The sequence below is a fragment of the Eleginops maclovinus genome, chromosome 9, assembly GCF_036324505.1.
Source record: "Eleginops maclovinus isolate JMC-PN-2008 ecotype Puerto Natales chromosome 9, JC_Emac_rtc_rv5, whole genome shotgun sequence".
Classification (NCBI taxonomy): Eukaryota; Metazoa; Chordata; class Actinopteri; order Perciformes; family Eleginopidae; genus Eleginops; species Eleginops maclovinus.
The window spans coordinates 18316378-18335388 of NC_086357.1; positions in this window are offsets into that span (position 1 = coordinate 18316378).

Consider the following 19011-nt stretch of genomic DNA (forward strand, 5'->3'; position numbering starts at 1 on the left):
AGATTGATTTCCATGTTCACAGGGGGGTCAGCTTTCATATCAAAGACGCTGAGATGTGATTTTGATTATGACTGCTTCAGTGCTACCCTACTGAGATGATGTTTTTGTTTGCTGTCTCAGACATTTGAAATTGCTTAAACAACAGAATGAACAGGCAAACAGAGAGAGCGACATGCAAACATTCAACAGGGCAGATAAAGGTCTAAAATCAATTTCTGAAATAGATACATTTCAATTGTAACTTCAGTTGATAGCTGCTTCTTAAAAGTGTACAAAAGTTGTGATGTCACTGCAGGGCAACGGTGGTGTTTATGGGGAAAATGAAAGGGCAGTGGTTTTCTTAGTTTCCTACCTTGTATTGCAACAGAGACCTCTCAATGCTCCTGTGAAGACATCCAATTAAAATCTGAAATATGACCGTAGAGCTGGAGGTTACTGCTCCCAATGGTGTTCTACAAACAATAAATTAATGAACAAATGTCTGTCGATGGAAATAAATAACCTTCACAGTGTTAGGTAAATTGAATAGCTTCGTGTGTGACTCAAAGTAATGGCAGTCCTCATTGCTACTTTGTATTTTCTAGTGTGGTTGTAGAGTTTGGTATGGTAGCAACCTAATACTTTGATGACACGCCAGTACGTAGTTACAGGTGGAAATCTTGTCAGTTTTGCGGCCCAATGAGATGTGTTGATAAAACGCTGTAGTAATAAAACTGAGACCAAAGAGGATAAATGTTTAAAAACAATAACGGCTACATAAGTGTGGTCCCTGATTAACTTCCTTCTCAAGTTTCGTGGCCTTAGCTGAGAGTATTTGTGTGTAATAAATCACCTCAAATTTAAATTCATGGGTTTAAAGTCATTAGGAGACTGATCATTTTAAAAAGCGTGGTCACTGCCAATCAGTGAAGCTGTCACAAATATCTCAGTCATAATGGTTATGGTAAAATTCAACAGGTTTTTCCAAAAGTAAACTGGCCGACATTTGGTCTGCGAATGCTTTACACCTTGTATGAATTAGTTCAGCTTTGCCTCTGTGCCTGTAATTACTGCCCCCATCTGAATGGCTTAGCAGGCTGGTGTGAAGGAGTCCCAGTGGGGCCCAGCGTGGGTCCTTTCAGCTTTGTATATTCCAGCCGTGCCATTTCAAAAAAATGTATTACCGCCTTGCAGCTCTGGTAAATGTCATGCCATTCTCTCCTGTGTGGGAGGAATTGCAGCCATGGCGGTGGCCAAAGAACCCCAGCCTTGAAACCAACAGGAGGCCGGGCGTTTTGAGAAATAGGAGTGGATGAGCGACAATAGATCTTGTTCTTTTTTTGGAAAATGAAACAGAAAGAGATTACAATAAAAAATGCATAGATGTGAAAGAATTTGCACATAACACAGGCAGTAATAATAGCTCTACGTTGTCATAGATTGTGAAATTTGCATGTTGTCTTTTTTATGAGGTATCAAGTCTGTAAATTAATTTTTATAGCACTCTACATCAACACAGACTGTCTCCTAGATTTCATTACATCTGTCTGTCCTGGGAGAGGGATCCCCCCCCTCAGTCTCTCCCTGAGGTTTCTTCCATTTTAAAGTAAAAGTGTAGGAGGTAAGGTATAGGCTAATATCACTTTAATTACACGTAAGAACATGTCTTGTGCTTCATGTCAGCATTTACTTTTTTGCCTTTTATTCATGACCAGAATTCTTACTCAAATACATTTGCTTAACAACAATGAAGAAAATCTTAATAATTTAGTTCAGGGACAATGGACCATCAATCTTTATCTGCCGATATTCAAAACGGTTGTGAAATAGTTAACCTGGAGCCTTGTTTACCAGCTGGTAAGGGAATCTGTAGTTGCTATGTACGAACCTTGTATTGTTTTCCTAGGGAACCATGCAAAGAACAAATAAAATGCGTCGTCACAAATGGTTTCGATATCTCAAGTATGAACATTTCGCTTCTTTGCAGATTTTCCAATGTTGCAGATCTAAATTGGAGCTACGGTTAAAGGGAAAATGAAGTACTTTGCCAGAAAATCAACCACATTGTTTTTGTAGTCAGTCAGTCACATGCTCAGGCTCTCCTGTCAGACTCTTGAAAGCAGTCAGAATAATTTTCTGTTTTTTTTTCCTTCCTTCAGTTATTGAGCTCCTCAGCGTCTGTGACACCAGCAATTCTTGGCAGTTTGACAGATTGCCTTGTCCATTTTTATGTCTGCAGGAAAGACAACCATTTTTTATTTTTTTATTTCCACAGATTTGTATTGCCTCCAAATCACGTTGCATGAGCAATCAGAAACTTGTTTAGGTTTCACTTAGCTATGTAAACAGTCTAAACACTGACTTACTCTTACTGACACATTATAAACTGACTTGTCCCACAATATTAACGCTACAAACTACCCAGAATGCACTGGTATTCTCTTTTAAATATTAATGTTTTGAATATTCCCATATATTTTGGGTTTTGCTACTGCAAATAAGAAGTATACAAACAATAATTTAGTTTTAGTACAGTCTACCAGACGGCTATCAATTACATCGTCACTGAGACTTCCCTGGTGTATATTAACAGATAGATGATCACTCTCCAAAAGATTGGATGTTGCATTTCAGATGATCTTTCTATCTCATCTCATTTGACTATCACTGAACATTGCATTGGAAACTTGAGTTTTCCTCATTATCAAAGTTCCCCCACCAAAGAAGTATTTAGAGTAGCTTAGCTCTGTGGATGATGTATGTGTTTATATCATGCCACACTGAGCCTGAGGAATGACTTGGAACCAGAATGAATGAGCCGTTGTGGTTTACATAAAGACAAAAAAAACCCACCAGATTGCCGGAGGTAATTGCAGTATTTTGACTGCTTCATATTCTCTGAGTACACACAAAAAAATCATCAGTGTGAGATATCGATATCGGTCAAACATCATTAAAAATAAAGCTAAAAGTTTATTTGAAATGTAAAGTTGTAGATGTGCTCCAGTTAGGAAAATAAATCAGCAAGATCAAATGAATCATCTTTCTATGCCAAGGCAATTAGGCAAGCAAGAAGGTATCCCATGTGCCAAAGGAGTGTGTATTTTAACTTAAAAGAGAGCATTCATCATGGCACAGCTTGGTTTCCTGATCAGCTTAAAGTGTCCCTTAGGTGAATCTTCTTTAAAGACATTAATCATGCATGCTTATTACACATGACCTGCTGATACCAGGTTTCTTCATTTATCGCAGGGAGGAAGACTCCCCTTGCGCACGGTCAAATACTCACACCTGATCCCTCTGAACCCCAACAACACCTCCCCCCCTTTATGCACACATACGTGTGTATATTTTTAACAATACGGACTCCAAATGTATATGCACACTGTAGGTCTGGTATTTGAAGTGCTAGATGTCTCATTTTATACTGCTGGAATTAGGGCTGACAGTACCACAGTTAGAAAGCAGGTTAAGACAAAATATTCCGTCTGAAGGTTGTCTGAAGTGCTCGTTGAGGAAGTGAGTGGAGAGGTACCCATTTGGATGCAACTTTACCACTAGATGCCACTAATTCCTACATACTCGCTGGGTATCATAGCATGAGGGCATAGTGCAAGCAAGCGGATGGCACAAACGAAAGGGTTCTGGAAAAAACCAAGCAAGTGGATTTATAAATGAATAAAATAATCAGTGTCACCGCATTGATCCGTTACTTACTACTCACACCATGAATTTATGCGTGTGATTTGTCCAGAAGCTAGGGTTTGGTTGTTAGCAACATACAGAAAGGCTTGATGCAGAGATAAGACCAGACCTGCAGGGCCAGTATAGGTTGTGTATGCTTTAGGAAACAATGAGCAGAATACACTAAAATAAACTGTTGTTATTCAGAACCTGTTCCTGATGGCTAACACAGAGCTTGTAAAAATTGAGTAAGACCTCTCCCCAACTTTTCTTTGTAAGGATGATGCATCGGCAGGAAGCCTTTTGATAATGAAGCTTTCGGTTTCATTACTTTCAATTCATATAATAGATACACAAATGTCTATTAGATGGTAATCTGTATGATAAACAACGAAACAAAGTGTTAATAATCCCCTGCTTAAAGTGTTCCATTTGAAGTGTATTTAGAAGTGCTAGTTTCCAACCCATGAACCTACTGAAGTAATGACATCAATGTAATCCCAATGTAGTCAGACCTAAACGTTTTCAAGAACTGCCATAAATAAATAGCTCTCTGACGAACGCACTGTACTATTTACTGCAGTGCTATTTCACTTGCATTTTATCACAAAATGTTCCAGTTTCTTATTCTTCTCATTCCTTTTTCTTTCGGGATCGTTGGGAAATTCCAGTTTAGTATTAAGTGTCATTAAGCTAAATGAGTGAAAAGACACTGCTGCCACTAGCTTGCATCTTCTGCACCTTCAACTGCAGACTACCAGGCAAAGATTGTGTCTATTTCAAAGCTTGTACACAGGGGTTGTGAAACAAAGGTTGAGCAAGCTCTTCAATATTTTAGATGTTAACCCCTCCCTTGCCATAATTAGGTAGATTACCTGTTAGCCATGCTCCCGTGAGCAGAAGTGATTTTTAAACAGCTCTATCCTCGAGGCAAATGGAAGGGAAGTCACAAAGAATTACACGCTGTCCGAGCAACATTGACTGCGCTATTAATGGCCATAGCCAAGCCAAAAGAAAACCACATGGAGTAACTTTCCCATGTTGAGTAGTGATACATTTTTAACCGGTTCGGAGTACAAAAGGTTTGGTTAAATATTGAAAGGCCTTGTGGCAGTCAGATGTCGAGACGGTTCAATCACTTCTACGCAGGCTGTTTGTCTGCTGTAGCTCCACATGGGGTGCAGACATTGTTTATCATTTACATCTACAATACAATGTCAAACAAGAAATGCTATTGCGTTTCCATGTGTAGAGTGAAAGGCGTTTCTGCGTTTGTTTTGGTAGGTTGTGTTTCAGTTATGACGCAGTCACATAGCACAGGACATGCTATTTTTGCACAGATTATGATATGCATGTTTGATCTATTACCATTCCCACTTGATCTTTTCAGCATTCACATTCAGTAAAAACAAAAGAGGCATGCATGTTGTTCCATTGTTAGGTTTTTTATTCATGTATTTATGTAGCCACTTGTATGGCAGAGTATTAGGTCATGGAGTTCACTCATTTGCATAACTCAGTGCAGAAGTGCTTCCTTTTTATACAGTAGGATCACCTAAGGGACTCTGAGCTGACCTGGAAATCAAGCTGTACTCCAATCAATCATCACTTTTGAGTGGAGATACTGGGGATATGATTTGCAGAAATTCCTCCCAGCATTTGTATGTTTCTTAAGAGCAGGTTCTTATGCTTTGTAGGTAAACAACAATGGTCATTTCATTAGGTTAGATTTTAGGGTTGGGGTTAGTCGCAAAACGTGTTCTTATTCTGTTTTATCAACCAATTCAATGTTGTCTTCTCCCAGTCCCTGAAAACCATTTTAACTCTAGCCATGACATACAACATAGCCTTCATAATAACAACTATTGACTTTACACCTCTGTGTTTTAGTACATCTGTGCACACCTCTTTTGTGTTTTTGCTTTGTTGTATACATTTCAGTGTGAGTTTGCTAACTCTAAGTATCATGGTAGTAAATTGCATACATTTTACATTACTGGTAATCATTTTTGATAAAATACTGAGGTTTCTTTTTGTCCTAAAATCCTTGTTTGTGTCTGTACTTTAATAGATGATATTTGCACATTTGAAGTTGAATGAATTATCTTAGATTAATAACTCTTTGATTTACAAACACTGATTCTGCCTATTAAACTCAATTAATGCTTACTGCTCGTAATTAAAAAGCTTACGAGATGTAATGGTTTTATAAAGCTTTTATTGACAAAAGAAAGTGATAGAAAGATGAGTTTACTTTAAAGTGTATTGAAAAATAGTTGTCTTATTAATTGGAATGAGATTAACCTTGTTAAATTGTATTCAGTGAGTGAAAATAATCAGGTGAATCATTTTTTCACTAGTTTCATACTATCTAGCTAGCTATCATTTTTTAGTAGACCCCCTTTCTGAAACGTTTGTCAGGATTTCAGTGGTGTGAAATTGTTAGAATCAAATTGTTCTCTTTTGGCAGTAGGGAATGGACTCGTTATAAGTATCTCCTTTTCTCAAAAATGTTCTCTAAACACCATTTACGATACTGCGGTGTATCAACTGAAAAGTATTTCGCTCATACGGTGCAGGAGTAATTAATCCTTTCCTACTTTTCCGATATAATTACTTGTGCTATATTTAAACCAAGTACAGTCTGTATAATGTTTCCCCTGTGGACAGTAGGACCATCTGTGTTGTCATTTTTTATACTGACGACACCAGTGCTTCTGTTGCAAAACCTTTTCCCAAGCTGGATACAATTGCTTAGCTTGTCTACTGTCTTCTTTTAACAAGATCTTCTTCTCAGAGATGAGTACTCGCAGTACCTCGCATTAGTTGGATGTTTTCCTGTCTTTTTTCAAGCATTTTGCACAGTGGCATAGTGACGGGAACACCATGCTGTGGTGGATACTGCCGATGGATGTTTTTGTGATGCACACCCCGACATTTTCTGAAGAAAACAAAAACATGAATGCAAGAAGAAAAATCCCCAAAAAAGGAAAACCAAATTAAAATGTTCAAAATGAGAGCAATTTATTTGCTAGCAATATCACAAACATGAGGAAGAACATAAACATTATGTATCGTTTTTACTGCACAGCTCTACTCAACACACTCTTATTTGGTTTTCTACAAGTACAAGTAAGAAGTAAAAAAATAAGACCTGGAAGCCATAGTGAGCCTTGGTTAAACCATACACTCCAGCATTGAGCATTTTGCTCGGCGCCAACCAATCGGTATGCTTCTCTATCATTGCGAGTGGGACCCAGGTACTGCTCAAAACCTGCTATCCTGGCTCCTAAATGGTGGTATGAGCTCCCCATTGATATCAAGACAGCAGAAACTTTGCATATCACCCGTCGTGAACTGAAAAGGTATCTGTCTGGTTTGTATCTTGGTAATTCTATTCATTTTTTTTTTTTATACAGCAGCACTTGCAATGGTATGACTTACCTGAAGTGAATATATCTGCACTGTCCTTGTCGTTCGGAGTTTGAATCTCTATGGTTTTAGCCCCTTATTGTCACTCGCTTTGGATAAAAGCGTCAGTCAAATGATGTGTAATGTAATGCATATCATTTCTTACATGAGGCTTCATACTTGCTTTCCAATCAAACTTTTGAGGCAGACTCAAAAAAGTCCCTATATTCCATATGTGATTCATAGAGAGAAAAACTATACAGCATGATCAGTGAGATTCAACTTGTATGTGACCATGTGTACGTGGCCTTCATATAGCATAATAGAATTTTAATCTATAATGGCCATTGCTTGCCGCAGTAGGTGCAAATTAACCCTTGCCAATTAGACTTAATAAAGATAAGGCTCAGATATTTAAATGACCAAACGGCAATTTCTGTCATCTTATATTCATCATGCCATGACACTGTGGCGCTTGCTTTGGATGCTGTGATTGAATTTTATGGGGTCAATTGTTGATGAGGACGGGTTTTAAAAAATGAAAGTACGAGTGAAATCATGATGCAATATTTCATCTCGCAGAGACCAAATAAAGCCTAATGAAAGGCGAATGCATCAACTGTACACTGTGCAGCCGCACGCCTCCACACTTAGTCCATCAGTATGCAAAGCATTGGGCAAGCGGCTCTAGAATCACAAGTCTTGTGGGACCCACCACAGTCGGGTGGAGGACATGCAAGCACCTTTCTCACATTTAACTAAACCATTCCTTATCTCCCTTCACTGAGAAAAACAGAATTGCATTAAGAGATGTCACATTTGAAGAAAGGCATCGAGATGTGCAATGTCATCAGGAGACTCTTTTTTATTTTTTATCAAAGGCCCTCATCATAACGTCCACAAGCCCTTCCTTTGCAGTGGTCTGTGCGGAGAGTTGTGAAACTGCTGGTATACTGGAAGCTCTCGCTCTCTCCCTGCTGCGATTCTCTGTAGATCATCTTTGATTGACCCAATTAGGCGAGTCCACCGGGTGATGCTCACTGCTTATTAGTGTTTCACATTGGCTTAATCATTGGATGCAGTACGTGAACGAGGTGCAAAGCAACCTGGCAGAGGACTGACACACGCCTCCTCTTAAGTGCAACTGAAACTAAATGGTGGTAACCTGTGGTAACTCCAGCAGCTGCTTTGAGTGCCTAACAGAACCCGTCTTAATACAATTTAATAGGTCACTGGTTTGGAGAAATACTTAAAAAACCTTTAAAAAAAACCACCAAACTACTTCATGGCTATTGCTTGACATCTATTACATAAATACCCAAGCAAGCCAATCTCATTTTCTCCCCAGTGGTAGTTTTAAGGGCATGTAAGCAAACGTTTTTTGTGCATTATTTAAAATTTGCAGCATTTGTCACATTGTTTTTTCAAGGCATAATGAAGCAATATTTTATGAGATGAGCTCTAGAGAAGTGGGATGTGAGAGAAGCGAGTTGCCGAGCATTGTGCTACAGATGCAGGTGAACTCCCCTGTGTGATGGATGGAGGGGAAAAGGTAATTTGTGAAGAGACCTACCTGCCAAGATGATGAAGAGTTCTCCTTTGTTGATTCTCCCAAAAGTGTTTCCCAGCCAGGAGTCATAAGAGAGCGGAGCTTACAGTGACACCTTGACTGGCAATGGGGGAGAAGGAGTCCACTCTTGAAGCTTTGTGTGTGTGTTTAAAATAAAGAATATCATTATGTTTTGATAGGGATTCTCTGTCATATGCAGAGGTAATTCCTCTTCTCTGGTGACAGGGTTGCCTTTGGGCCTACTGTATGACAGTATTTGTAAATAGATTAAACTTTCCTTAAGGAATGCGAGAGGCGTGCTGTTACATAGAAAACATCTCCTTATTTGGAAACAAGGATGCAAGGTGTTTGTGCTGCCTGCAGTTTGAAATGTAAGACGGATTGAAGTCTGGAGCTTTAACCCACAGCTTCTGCTTTTTCTGATCATTATCTAAACCGTCGTCATGATAAATTGTGGAGAAAAACGTTGTGTTTTCTTAAAGTTACATGGCATCTTTCAGATTATTATTTCAAAGGACAAACATCCAGCATATAATTACATGGTTATTTAAGCTGAATGTTTTTTGTGAATTTAATAAGGTGTTTACTGAGCTGAGGCATCATTCCCGTTGCCCATGGCGTTTGTTTGTGTTTCACACAGAGGAATTGGGGAAAAAGACATTTCATGTTTGGAGTTTTCCAAGATATATTATGGTGTACCAATGCGCCTGGAGAAGGTAGGCTCCTCCCTGGACACTTTAGGTTTAAGTAGCGACTTACTGCAGAACCCTTTTCAGTGATGCTGCAGGTTATACATCTGTAATAGTCTCTAATGTTCTTCCTTGTGTCCTAGATATTAATAAAATAACCATGGCTGTGTGATGTTGATTGAGCAGGTCTGATGTGAACAGGACAGTTTGATACTGATTTGAAGTGTGATTAAGAAGGTGTCGGCTAATTATTTACATCAAGGTATACTGTATCTATAATCTCAATTTGTTTTCACACAGTTTTATTTCAAATGAATGCCTTTATGACACACATATTCAAGCTGTTGTATGTTACATATGTTACAATAAAAAGACCAGCTTTTCGCTGTTTGATAATCAGAACGTAATCACACTTGATGAAGTGACTAAAATGACAACATTTCTGAGGCATCAGTGTCGCATATGGTGATAGGTGTTTATGCTGAAGAATTTAAATATTTCACGCATAGAGAGATCTAGACAGGTGTTGTTTTAACAAACAGCCTGCGCCTAAGCACATCCCTTAAGTGATATGCAGTCAGGAACACATCAGGATTCTGTCTGTTATACGGAGATGGAGGCTGGCCCAGTAGAACCCACACATGTAGACTCTGTAAAATCAATAAAAGTGCTCGATGTGAATGTGTAATGTGCTGTCAAACTTCCTGATGCTGCGACATCCTCATTTGTTCCAAATCAAATTAAATTGGATGTTGTAAAAGCTTTGTCACACATCTCCTTTGAGCAAACTGTTCAGATCTGTAGTCTTCATGTAGCTTAACTAATACTTCATGGTTATAGTTTATGTTTTTATTGCAGTTATATTTGGTACTGTATTTCTTAAAGAGACAATGAAGGGTCCCTCATTCTGTTTTGAGATGGATGTCACTATTATCAATTAATACACAATTAAAAAGTTCATTTCCGGGACTGGTAATCTAAACAAATGTAAAACTTCATGTTTCATCATTTTCTTTTAGATAATCCTTCCTCATGATGTGAATAGAACTTCTCTTCTGTATATCCACGCCAAATTCTCCAAAGATTAATGTATTGCAGGTCAGTAATTTCTGATTAGGCTACTATTCCCTCTTTGAGTCCCACTCAACTACAAGATGTGTTCAAGGCAACAATAACTGTATTTAAACTCTTAGAAACATCAACTTTAGAACTTTTGGGGATTTTTAAGAAATACAGTTTTTTTTAGTGTAGACGACGGTACAATCGTAAGAGGCAGTCCTGCAACGGATCTGAATTCCATTCTTATCGATGGGGACTATTTGGGAACACCCAAATATTATGTTTCTGGCACCATTCATTTGGAAAAAAAGTTCAAGTATAACTCTTGCGTTACAATGTCTTATTTTATTTAGCTATTTAAAGTTCTTTAGTTTTTGTTGTTTGCTGTTCAGTGATGATTGTGAGCTCAGACAGCGTCTTTAGCTCATTATGCTAACTCCCCAGTTCTTATTTTTTTGCAAAACATCTTTCGTCACTGCTAAAACTTAAATCCAATGGTTTTGCTGCACCAATAGATAAACAGTCTATCACGATATTTATAATGAAATATTAAAAGTTTTCATAGTTTTAAACTTTCTGGCTGAAAATGATAGATTTTTGTGTTATTTTGAACTTTTAAAATTCTGTCACGGTTATTTGTTGATAACTTAAAATATCACCAGTGCTGAAAACAAACATTTTGCTCTATTTGGTACCCATAATGCCGTCTGTCAGAGGAGTGACGCCCTCTCACAGTTGTCACAAGTGCTCTGTCTCGTGTCTCCCCTCGGACTGCATTAGTGTCAGCGTGCGCTCTGCTCTCCTCATTGTGTGTAATCATTGCTTTGTCTCTGGTGCCCTGACACACACCTCACTGCATGCAACTTCCGCAGCCCCCCCGGTCCCCCCACCACCAAATCTCTTGCCGTCCCCTGCGCCACTGAGCTGCACTAGCCTCACACCTAAAGGGATTGCTGTCACGCTGAAAAGGCCAGGCTTGCTATGCCTGACAACTTGCATATTTGTACACTGCGATGCTAATGTTTCCCCGCTGATATTGTTTTGTCACTTAATGGTGACCCCCGCTAGTGTGCCATTAAGAGCTAGGCATTCCACAGTCTCACAGACAAGGCATTTCTGTAAACTTGTCCCCATAGGACATTTTCAATACTTGTCCTTCTTGTTATCTACGTGCTATTGTATGCTGCACAAACCCATTTTCTGCTTTATTTGTCCCCCGCTGCATGATGTTGCTGGGAACCCATGGGGGGGTGTCAAGAGCCCTTCACCACTTTCTCACTGGAAACTTTCTGCTTTTGTCTACGGTCTTATTTCTGTGTTAAGATGACACCTGGGAATAATCCCTGGGGTTTTGACGTAAATGGAATTCAAATTGAATGGATTAAATGCTATAATCATAACAGGCATAATAACTATTACAACTTTGGATACGTTTTGATCATGTCCGTCATTTTATTTTCACTCAGCTCTGAACAATGGAGCATATTGTTTGGCTAAAGCTGGAAATGAATACCTTGGATTGAATCAAGTTGCAGGAAAAACAACATTCTAAATGCACGTTTGACTGCTTGTTTCTAACTTGATTATTGTAAATGTGCAAACGTATTGCCATTGATGTGACCCAAATAAACATCAGCAAAAGCTCCTATTGCATTAAAACAATAAATGTTGAATACAAACAGAAATAAATCATGTGTTCTACTTTCCAATGGAGTGTGCAACGTATGAGCCATATGGTGCCATATTGTGCTGCCACATAAGGGATTGGCCTGTCTCCATGGCGCACATAGTTTACCCTGTTACCTGTCATCACCTCAGCTTTGAGAGGCAACGTGTCAGCGATCACTGTCACCAGTCACATGGTTATGAATAAATTCTATCTTTGAGCCTCTCACTTCTCTTGGTTGGTGTGCAGGCGGCGCTGTCACAAAGCCCTTTTCAAGTTTCATTTTTTGCAAACAGTCATTGGCTGAGACTTTTTTTTAAGGCTTTCCTTGTAAGATTTTTTATTATAATTGATGTAGCTGACTGCAGACAGCCACAGTGATGATACTGTGGTGTTGTGAACCATTATCAATACAAACACTCTTAAGTTTAAAAGGTTTGGCTTGCCCTTGAAAGTAAATAACTGTCATCATGGTCTACGATAATACATTTTCACAATGAAGGGGTTTCAAATTGTTGAGCAAACCTTTCTTTTCTGCCCTGAAAACAAGTTGGGTGTTGGTGAAGAGGTAAGCAAGGCTTTCTTTTCATTTTGTGAAACGTTCACTAAAGGTCAGAAAGATTAATTAAATGTATTCCTCTTTTCCATATGAGTGCTCCACTACAGTGAGAGGCCTTGTCTCCATTTTATGCAAAATTTGAAGATGTGTCGAGGGAAAAAAAAGTATGCTGTCTGTTGAAACCTTGCTGCTTTCAAGGACATGCCATACATAACACATAAATACCTGGGGGGATATGTTTTTTTCCCTTAATAGTACATTTTTTTTTTACAGTATATAGAATGAAGTGCATCCTGTTTTACCCCTTTTTAATTAATTGTGAAGACTACGATACTTGCATACTTATGTGGACGCAGTTTCTAAATAGGTAGAGGGGAGAAGGGGAGCCATATGGTGTTGTCTGACATGAAGAAATTAGGCCACCAATGCTGTCTGTTCATTGTCATCAACCTGGCCACCTGCTTTGCTTCTGCAGCGGGTAAACTAGTGCAGCCCCCCCCCGCCGCCGCCGCCGCCTCCGCAGCCCATCTTGTTATATCTTTATAAAACAAGCTTCAACAGGAAACCAAACTATTCAGGGGCAAGTCAAATTTAGATACAAATTAGCTACAGAGGCCAATGGAAGTTGTCTGGCTTTACTCCAGCGAGTTCAGTAGTTCCTTCTGATATTAAAAGTAAACAGATATGTTTGTTTGTGGCTTGAGCGCGATGATACAGATGGTTGGATTGGCCCCTGCCATATCCTCTTAGGTTGTGTCCTTGACGTAGGGATTCTGACTGGTAGTGCCAAAGCCCACACACTGAGTAGCCTTACTTTAAAAACGGCGTCCAACAACCTTCTTTTTTTTCCACCATACTTAACAGGAGCGTTCTTTCTTTGTGTTGGCCACCTGACACTCACGCATTTGACCACACCAGTTAAAAGATATCTTGTAGGTCACCTTGCCACCCTTAGTTTGCGATGTAATCATTTACTTAAATTTACTGCCTTTGATATTCTGGTGAGAAAACATATGGTGGGACTAAAGCTCAGACTCTGTCAGCAGACAGTTACTTAGGTCACATTACAAGCTGCTGGGTTCCACTCAGAATAGACACATTTTAAAGCAGACCTCAATGCCAAGAGAACAACCTCTGGGGACAGACTACACACTCTTCCGGAGGCACTTAATTTTATTTTGGTGTCTGAATTAATTTTTCATCATTGTGCTGTAGACTCAGCGAGGCTCCATGGTTTCACTGATCTACAGTGGAGCGAACTGTCATATCCATTTGGCAACAACTCACACGCTACACCCAGCTGCTATGCTTGTGGCTTTGGTACAGTGATACAGATAGTTATTTAGATTGTCCTCTGTCGTACCAGCTTAGTCTGTGTCCTTGACTTTTGGATGCTGGGAGAAAGAGCCAAAGCCCACACAACACCAGGCTGCTTCACTTTTAATACTCCTTCCAACTAATTCTTAACTCTTTCATGACAATACTAAATCCCATTACATTTTACTGGATACGCATTTTGCTTTTAATGTCTATTTAAAAAAAAGAAATGTAAAATTCATTATTTTTTCAGCACTTTATCAATGAGGTTTATGGCTGCATTTCATCAACTCTTGTGAGATGTGCTGAATATACATAATCTTTCAAATACTTTATTATCTTTGATTTGCAGAACATTTCCAAGGCTAAATACAGTCCACACTTCTGAAAGGTATATCATGTATTATTTCTATTATCAGCCACAAAGCTCCAAAGAGGCTTGCCAAAAACCTTTGCTCCAGACAGAAAATGGGTTTTGGCACATGTTTCCACTAGGTACAAAGAGTTAAAAGGTCTCCTCAGTTGATTTGGCCCCATCAACTGTCAACAAGTCGTCTAGGCCTTTGCTTGAACCTTGAATGTGCCGGATTCCGGCCTCCTTCTGGTTTTGCAGGGAGGTTTTTACTCACTGCGGCCCCACTGAGCCTGAGGAAGGATTAAAGATTGATGAACGCTCTCAGAATCAGTTTATTGCTCCAGAGATCTTCGCATGTGTTATGAGTGGGAAGATTGTGTTGCTGTTTTGCCTCCTAGAAGTTCATGAGGCTGGCGCAGCACTGAAGTGGTTGACAATCAAGGTTAGATTGTTTTTTCTTTCTTTCTTTTGCAGAGCAGATAGCCTTTGGATTGCCAGAGAGCTGAGAGTCCGCAACAGTACAGTATATTGTGATGTGAAATGTTATGAAATCCTTGTGCTATCAGGAAGTGAAGCTTTCATATTCCACAGACTCATGCATTTTGCCTGACTTCAAAGTTGATAAGGGCTGCGCTCACTATTGCAGATAATACCTGGACCTTCTTGGATGAATTTCTACTGTTGCCCCTGCTGCACTACATCTGTCTGAAAAGAACATGAAGTGTTTCAGTTCTGCTTCAGTGAGGAATATAATGCATCGCATTACGTCTGGATTCTGTGGTACTTATGTTGAGACTCAGTGTTGTTTATAACGTCTTAAGAGAATGCAATGCATATAGAGAAGTTAGGGAGCCAAAAACAATGGAAAATCTAGTTTTACATGTATTTTTTATCCCCATCTCTTATACACATATGTGCATAAAAAATACACAGTTATTTAGAAAAAGGCAAAAGGTATATAGCAGAGATTTGTGTCTTAGGCGAAAAGTACAGGTATTGATAATGCCTTCAAAGATACTAATATATATAAAAAAATGATGTCACACCAAAACATCAGGTGATGTGTGCAACATCAAATTAATAAATGGAACAATGGCATTTTACCATCATCATTTCAACATCAATTTTGTTCATTTGAAGTTTTTCGGGAGCTCTTTTTAATCAGGTATTTGTTATGCTGTGTTTTTCTGCAATATTGTAATGCCACAAGACAGGATAATTAGTGCCACCAACCTTCTAACTTGATAAACACAAAAAGAGCAACAATTCAATTTTTTCTTTTGGCAATAATCTTTGAAATTCTGCTGGAATTTGAAACGGTGAGACTGATATTTTAACTAGCCAATAGTGAAAGTTGAATGGACATTCCTCTCAAGCTACAACACAAACCAAATATCGATAAACCTAGAATGTAATTTTTGTCTTTGCACATTTTGTCTGTCCACTATATTATTTAAAGTCAAGGGCTTATTGTGTCCCACTCTGCCTTCAATTAAAATGATCAGTTTGCTGATGTCCTCTAAGGTAAAACCCCCCCCAAAAATTCACACATCCACCTAGTAATTTTTTCCTGGAGCTTCCACGGAATATCATAGTATTAATTGGCAGATATTTAGCTCAATATAACATTTTTATTTAGTACAGGGCTTTCACTGGGATTTGTTTTTAATGAAAGAAAATTCTAATTGCTTTTTCTGGTGTGTTTTCACCCTGACACATTGAAAGCGTTGTCTATGTGTAACTTTTATCTAAATAGGTCTGCAAAAACCTCGTATCTGTCAAACCCTAATGGATACACTGAAGCAGACCTAAAGCAGTGATAGAAATCTCTGTGGGGACAAATAACTGACTGTAATGCAACACATTAAGGTTTTGGTATTGAGTTTAATTTTTCATCGATGTGCTATAGACTCAGCATGGCTCCGTAGTTTCACTGATGAACAGCGGAGCAAACTGTCATCTCCATTCGGCTACTCCGAGCTACACCCAGCTGCATCCTACGGTACAGGCTATAAGGGGGGAAGGTGGGGGCTGCTAACAACACAGGGCTTTATTACCTGGAAAATTAATGATCTGAGAGACTAAGATGTAATGGCTAAAGCATCTGCAAGAAATCATCTTAGAGAGGATCCACTTTCTATTCACTTTGCTATCCATATCTGTCTATTCAGCCATAATGCTCCAGCAACATAAATCAGAGAGCTAATTCAAACTGTTAAGGAGACTCCACAGTTAGCAAACACAATGTTATGATTGATCACCTGGAATTATACTTGAGCAGGTTAAGTTATGATTTGAGATTTTTTTTACGAGGCTGTTGATGTTTGCTACTTGTAATTCAGAAAATGTCATTACACTTATATTAGAAGTGTGTTCCAAAATGTATCACCATTTTGTTTGGGGGGGTATATGTTATTTTTCTTTCAGTCATAACACTTTTAAAAATCTGCAGTATACTGTAGTGTGAGTTACTTTAAGAGGACTGTAGCTCAATGAATGTGTAGTTCATTACTGATACAGGCCTGGTTTCTATGCAATGGTAGAAGTGGGCCATCTGTGATTGGCAGACAGGGCTTTGGAAAGAGCCAATAGAAGCACTAGGCTTTATCTGTGGAGCGGGCTCACACCAATAGTGAAGGAAGAAGCACCCCCTGTTGCACGGTTGTAGGATTTACCCTCCTGGCTCCATCTGTAGCTCGACTGGAGCTCAATAGTCCACCGTTTCTGCAGATTAGAACCTTAGAACCACAATGCCACGAGGCCTCAGCAGTATTCTACTTTAACTGCAGATTTTCTCCATAAACCCCGAGGATCCTGTAGCAGGATTTTGTTGCACTGCTACTCTACGTTCATGAGCTGTTCTGTGAAGAAGGCATTGTGAGCTCAGGGATGTGAGAAAGGACTTGATGAAAATCGGGGCATTTGGAATAAAGCTTTGGCCTTTCAGAGTGAAATTTGATAGGCTTATGCAGATGATTACACTTTGGGAATGGAACACACCAAACTTTCTCTAACTGTATTAATTGCCACAAAAGCCCATACTGTATTTGCAGAATTTTAAACCTATCAATTTAGCCCATAGAAGGCTATTTTGCCTAAGATTGAATAATGTTATTAATATGATAAATTCCATTATTGCCTATTAACTATTTAAACAGAGTAATAGATGATTTGCTAACTTACGAGGAAAGGAAGTTCAATGGTTTGGTCAGATTTGAAAAATGCTCTGTAAAGACAAGTGTTTAATCTTTTTCACCAGCAGAATCTTGATTATTTTAATCGTTGGTTAGACGTCTCAGAGTTTCCCGTTTATACAATCTTTCCAGCTTCCTGTAGAGTTGGCAAAATCAAGTCCACCACAGATAAAATTCTCCCCAGCTGCTAATCATACCCTCCAGACCTGTCATGCCTCTTTCACTGAGACCATGTTGGAGCTGCCTGTCTGGTGAACACATCCTCACCTAAACATCCTCGTCCTTTTAATTGAGCTGTTAGCCAGCCTGCCATTCAGACTTATATACTGTACACGTCCCCACAGCTGACAGGGTGCAGAACCAGGAGGTTCCTCATATGAAAAGCTCTGACCTTTCTTTTGTGGTGCAATCAAATGGGGCTGCCTTGGTCCTTGGCTCTGAATAATTAATTCCTCCCCTCAGTAGGAGTGTTTGCTAAACAGTGGGGTCCTCTGCAGTTCACTTTTTTCTGCACCACTGCCACTGCACCCTGGGGTAGAGACGAGTGTACGCTTTAGTCAGACGCAAATGTGCCTTTCAGAGAGACAGTCGGGAGATATTGGAAAGCCTCTTTTCTATTTTCCCTGCGAAGAAAAACACAACTGCATACAAAGAGAGCAAACTTTGCATAATTCTTTGCTCCTTTTTTATGGTATTTACAACAGAGGGGCTAGGGATAGGACAATATAGGATTTCCAGTCACAATAAAAACACTCCCAATTAGTCGTAAATATTCTCATATGAGAAAAAAGGCCGCTAGCTTGCTTTCATGGTAGAAAATTATTTCTTTTTCAATCAGGCTTGTACTTTATTAATGTAGAGGGATCTACATTAAAACTTGTGATGCATCAAACAAAAATAAAAATAAAATGTTCTTAAAACATAAGGCCAAGTTTACGGTAGGTACAATAAAGACATTAAAACATATTCTGATGAATTTCACTAAAATATCCAATATTTACTATCTAAATAATAATAGTAAAAATTAAAAACCACTTAACCATTATTTTCGAGAAAATAATTGTGAGATGATCTTTATACAGCTCTGGAAAAAATGAAAAGACCACTTCAGCATTATCAGTTTCTCTGGTTTTAGTATGTATATATGTCTTTGACTTAAATAAATACAAAATGTATTTTCTTGTATTCTACTGAACACATTTATCCGTGTTAGAATTCAACAGACACTGGAATGGCTGCCACACATGTAGAGATAAAGATGTAAGAAACATTTGGTGTGTGCTCTTAATTTTTTCCGGAGCTGTATATGCCTAAGAAGGACTAGTTTTATTCCTTTAAAATTGCATTGTGTGCTGATGAAAAAAAAAAAGTACTGTCAGCTAACTCGCTAACACACCCTTGACGAAAGTTTAATTTTACTATAGAGCCCGCCCTGTATTTGATTGGTTAGCAGGACAGCCTAAACCATGTGTTACTCCTGCCGCCCTGCAAACCAATCCCCTCTGACGGAGGCCTGATGCTACGCCCT